Source organism: Notothenia coriiceps, unplaced genomic scaffold (assembly GCF_000735185.1).
Source record: "Notothenia coriiceps isolate Sejong01 unplaced genomic scaffold, NC01 NC01_scaffold00000339, whole genome shotgun sequence".
Lineage (NCBI taxonomy): Eukaryota > Metazoa > Chordata > Actinopteri > Perciformes > Nototheniidae > Notothenia > Notothenia coriiceps.
Window position 1 is genome coordinate 7391508 of NW_011333040.1, and position 5617 is coordinate 7397124.

The following is a 5617-nucleotide window of genomic DNA, read 5'->3' on the forward strand; positions in this document are numbered from 1 at the left end:
AAATCCAGAACTAAAATTAGTTCATGAGAACCTTTTACCCCCTTTTCCAGGAGAAAAAGGTTCCTATTTCTGATTGGCTGGGCGGATTGCAAACCACGCCCCGTAAAACTCCCAAAAAGTTTTGTGAAGCCGCCATTTCATTATCCTCGCATTAGCATTATTAGCATTAGCATTAGCCCAGCGCACAAACGCAGAGAGACTAACTTATGGCATCACAAAAGTAAACATGGGAGCGGTGGAGATGAGGAGGTTTCAGCGTTTGTGGGAAAAGTACTGCGGTGTGAAAGCGCCTTTTGTCGAGTTTGGGACAGAATTATGAATCAAGGCTGACTTTAAGTGTGTTTACTTTTAAAAGTTAGTTAATTGTAGGCTCTTTCTGTAAAGGACAAAACAGCAATACAAAAGTGTTATCAGACACTAATGAACCAATCAACACCATCTGAATCTGATCGAATGTACTAACTAGGTTTTGGCTCATCAATGCTGATACGACCAACCACAGTTGTTTTTCTTTAACTGGCAGCTGAGTATGTAAGCAGTTGTCCAAGTCTCACCACAAATAATCAAAACACAGTCAAGCCGGTGCAAAATGAATGCAACACAACAGAAATGTTGGACACTGCCATAGGCGAATATCATTTCATTTGGCCATAGACCAATGGCAGTCAACAAGCACATTTCTTGATCGGTTTTGGTATTGGTCAATAAACCGTTGAATCCCTAGCCCATCGTGCCATCACTCAGTTCAGTGCATATCAAAGCTTCCTCTTTTCTCTTTAACTCCCTCCATTCTGATGCTTACAAGGTTCACACGTGTACAGTCTTATACAGACACTCATTCTAACACATGAGTATGAAAACAATAATTGTTTTTTCACATACAGTAGGTCTACAAACACAAATACGCAGTCATGCATTTGTGGCTACAGTACCCTTCCTGCTCTGATTAAAATCATCAGCCAAGACTGCCAGTGGTAGCTCATAAAGTTAACACATGGGAAATGAATATAGCAGCTGGGCTTGAAAACAGTAAAACAACTAATCCTTTGTTTAACGAGGCGATTGAGGTGTATGGAATGCACACCTCAATCAGTTAAAATGCTCTGCTGATCGCCTTGTTCACAGCTAGACTCAGACCGAAAAGGTTCTGATTCTAGCTGAAAAGGAGGGGCTGGAAAGGAGGAGGCGTTTAGGAGTGTGGACAAGGCCAGATTTAAAGAGGATAAGTACATGTTAAGCAAGGGAATGAGATACAACAACCATTCTTTGCTATTGTATCTTCCAGTGGCGAGCCGTCAGGGCCGTCAGGGCCCTCTGTGAGGGCCTAAGATATTCTACAAAATAATATTTAAAACATTAAAGAATATATATATTTTTTAATATTTTTTTTAATATTTTTTTAAATATTTTTTTTTTGTTATATTTTTCATTAGTTTTACTAAAATAACTTGATTTAATTGTATTTAAAATAACATTTCCAAAGAAATAAATCCTTCGAATCTGCCAATTCAGTTTCTGTTGGAATGTGAAAGGTTAAATTAAAAGAAGCTCGTCTCTGCGAGTTACTGTGAAGAGAGGAGCTGTTGGACGTCCAGGCGGTCCAGCTATGAATTCACAGAGGGCCCAGCTATAGTAACTGAACGAAAGAGTAATGTCAAATGACAGTGTAAAATTGACCAATCATATCTTCCCTCTAAATGGGAGGGTGTTATTATCGCTGACTTTATGACAAGTTCAACCCGGGTTATGGCTAGAAAGGATCCGTCTTGTGTAATTATGACGTCACGTTCTCTGTGAAACTTTTCTTGTTTCCATAGCAACAACAACTTCCTGTCAACAGCGTTAAGTCGCCTTCAAAATAAAAGCATGCCAAATTACACTTAAGACATACAACTGCAACGAAAGTAACAAACACAATGCAATATCCTTTTCAATTTCAAAGGACACAAATAGGGTTATTTACAGGTGTTGTTTTGTGTGGTAGAGGGACGCTTTCATTGATGCGTTTTGCACCCCGGGCCGTTGTTTTGATATTCCGCTGAAGTATACGCTGTGACGTAATAACTCGAGGGAAGGGGTGGGGGTCAGAGGGCCTAGGTATAAAAGTCACGGCTCGCCACTGGTATCTTCTTGTTTCTGGAGGTGCCTCAGACATATTTCCGCCTACAAGCCTAAAAATGAAAGTGGCCTTAATGTAAACCATAAAGAAAACTCATTCAGTATGTCTAACTATACGCTTACATTTTAAATATAACAGTTATCTGATTACTTTTTTATTTTTATGTAATTGTAATCAAATAAAGTTACCTTTTTTTGGTATCCTGATTGCGTTATCTCGTTACATGTAATCCGTTACTCCCCAAGCCTGACTTTGTGTCGTCAATACTAGGCAGCCAGTAGCTTGTCTGAATGCCACACGTATAGGACTGTAAGCTAACCTTCAACTAACAGCTACACATCATATACGTCTGCAAAGTGGACAACTTCGGGACAGAATGCCATGACTCAGAGAAGGCAAATAGAGACTTCAAAGCTTGTCTGATGCCCCAGGTCTGGCTGATGTTGGTAAGTTGTCATTATTAAGGGGAAGGTTTCAATGCTACAAGGATGGAGGTGCTAGCTAGGTAGCTTCCCTACTATTCCACTGACAGGATTTAATGAGGGGTTCACAGTCCCAAAAAAAAAGTGATTTATAAGAACACAATGAATCAGTGATTGTGATAGCATCAGGAAGAGCCCCGTACTGAGAGAAAAAACATGCTATTTACTCAACAAGGGGATGAGTTTAAACCTAAAACAAGAGTCTCCAGGTGTGAACCTGGTGACATCATCTATGAGCCATGCATTAGTCTTTTTCTTGTGAAATTCTGGGTGTTCCAATCTTCAACCATTAAGGATCCCATATACACAGAGCACATTGTAAAAGTGTAAAGGCATAAGAGTGGGCTTACAGTTTTGCTGAGGTACCCAGTGGAGATGTTTCTGCACTGTTTGTCTTCAGAGTGGCAGCACCCTCCACATCTGTAGACGGACACACAGGGTGGTTTATAGAAGATGTTGGTGGGAGCCCCGAACTCCCTGCCCACGTCGACACACACTTCCCTGGGCATGCACTGAGTCTTCCTCCACTCCGACTCTATACCTGCACACACACACACACACACACACACACACACACACACACACACACACACACACACACACACACACACACACACACACACACACACACACACACACACAGTCAGCACCACCACCGCCTGCAACAGATCTATTCTCAGCTGCTGTTCATGGATGAGAAGGACCTTCTCATCCATGAACAGCAGCTGAGAATAGATCTGTTGCAGGCGGTGGTGGTGCTGACTGTGTGTGTGTGTGTGTGTGTGTGTGTGTGTGTGTGTGTNAGCATAATATTTAATCTTTAAAACATTAGTCATCAATATGAGGTGTGTGGCGCAGTGGGTTGTGTGTAGGTGTTCGGATGGTCACAGGTTCAAACCCCACTGCAGTCAGCATGTCGTTGTGTCCCTGAGACACTTCACCCCAAATTGCTCCATGTGGGGATTGCCCACAGTAAGTTGCTTTGGATAAAAGTATCTAACAAGTAATATGTCAGATATTGTGTGATTTTTAAGTCTGAATAATAACATTTGAAGACCAGGACTTGTTTGCAGCACCGCAATACCTAATTTAGATATTCCACCAATCATGCCATGTCCATGTTGCATTTCCGAAAAATAATTCACTAAATGAAGCATCGCTGCTCTCTATCTACGTAGTTTTGACGTCACACTGCTTCTCACCCGGCCTGAGTTATCGCCACATCATGCTCTCACAACCTGCGTATACAACTTTCAGAGCAAGGACACACACACACACACACACACACACACACACACACTTTTAAATCAGTATCTGTCATGACGGTGTGTAAAGTCTGAGACAGCAAATTCCCCTCCACACCGTGACACGGTCGCTCTGTAATATCCCAGCTGCTGTTAGATTTATGGGATGGCACACAGCTCGGTATTAAACGCTGTCTAATTATTTACATTTTTCCTTTTTAGTGTGCTCTCACGCTTTGTTGCTTCCTCGACATGTTGATCAGGTGAAAATGAAAATCTACCTGAAAATGTGAATCATTGTTTGTATAATGATTTATCTCTGTGATATAAAAAGATGGTGGATTAGGAGCAAACTTTAAAAGCTTTTTTTTAGATTTTGTCTGCTTTGTCATTATGGCTGGGTCATCAAATAAAGGACGGTGTTTGAACATGAATTGAACGGCTTGTTCTGTCCTGCTTGTTAAACCAGATGCATTTCATTCAGTCGTGATCATTCAGTCACAACATTTGGGATTAGTCAGAGTTAGAGAAACTGAGAACTACAGAAAAGTGCTTTATGGATCCTGCAACAATATAAACCAGACATACATTATGAAGAATCAAATACTTGGGATTTTTTCCTATGAATGAGACGAAGGTATGAGACGGCAGATCTCACGCACCTACTTTGTTCCCTTGAAGAAAGTGAATATTTCATTTACATAAATCCTGTAGCCAGAAACATCGCTATAGAAGGCAACTGCTTCTTTGTCATTAAATATAAAAGGTAATATTATTCAAATACTATGATTACAGCAACCAAAATAGTCAATTATACAGCTTTAAGTATTGAAATCTTTAGTTCAGTAAACACTTATTTAGTTCAAGTTTGAGTAGTTTTTAAAGAGGATATATTATTAAAATGTTCAGGTGTATGTCAGTATGTAGTGTCTCTACTTTAAAGAGTCCTCTCCTGCTGATGTTCAGGTGTATATCAGTATGTAGTGTCTCTACTTTAAAGAGTCCTCTCCTGCTGATGTTCAGGTGTATATCAGTATGTAGTGTCTCTACTTTAAAGAGTCCTCTCCTGCTGATGTTCAGGTGTATATCAGTATGTAGTGTTTCTACTTTAAAGAGTCCTCTCCTGCTGATGTTCAGGTGTATATCAGTATGTAGTGTCTCTACTTTAAAGAGTCCTCTCCTGCTGATGTTCAGGTGTATATCAGTATGTAGTGTCCTCTTTTCACCCTCTGTCTGAAACCAGAGCCCAGTCTGCTCTGATTGGTTAGCTGGCTGGCTTACAGTGTGTTGAAGCACTAACCAATAAAAGCACCTTGATGGGAACAGGGATTTTACCCTGTGTAGAACATTTACATGCACAGAAACCTATAACACACTACAGGAAACGGAAAACCCCAAAAAGGCANCCTGACCCCCTGATCCGAACACCTACACACAACCCACTGCGCCACACACCTCATATTGATGACTAATGTTTTAAAGATTAAATATTATGCTTAGTTTCAGGTTCATATTTGCATTTTTCGCATCTACTACATGTCTCCATTCTTAATGTTCAAAAAGCTTTTTATTTATTATTCAGTTCGGATTATTATGAGATGGAAAGAAATGACACGCTGTCTCGGCCTTCACATGCAAACACACAGATGATGATGATGTTAGTGCAGCAAGTACAGAAATGCACGGGTGTGAGGATAAATGCGTTTTTTGGCTTCATTGAAGGAATGAGAATGAAGTCAGTGGAAAACAAAAGTTGTTTAAGTGGGAAGAGC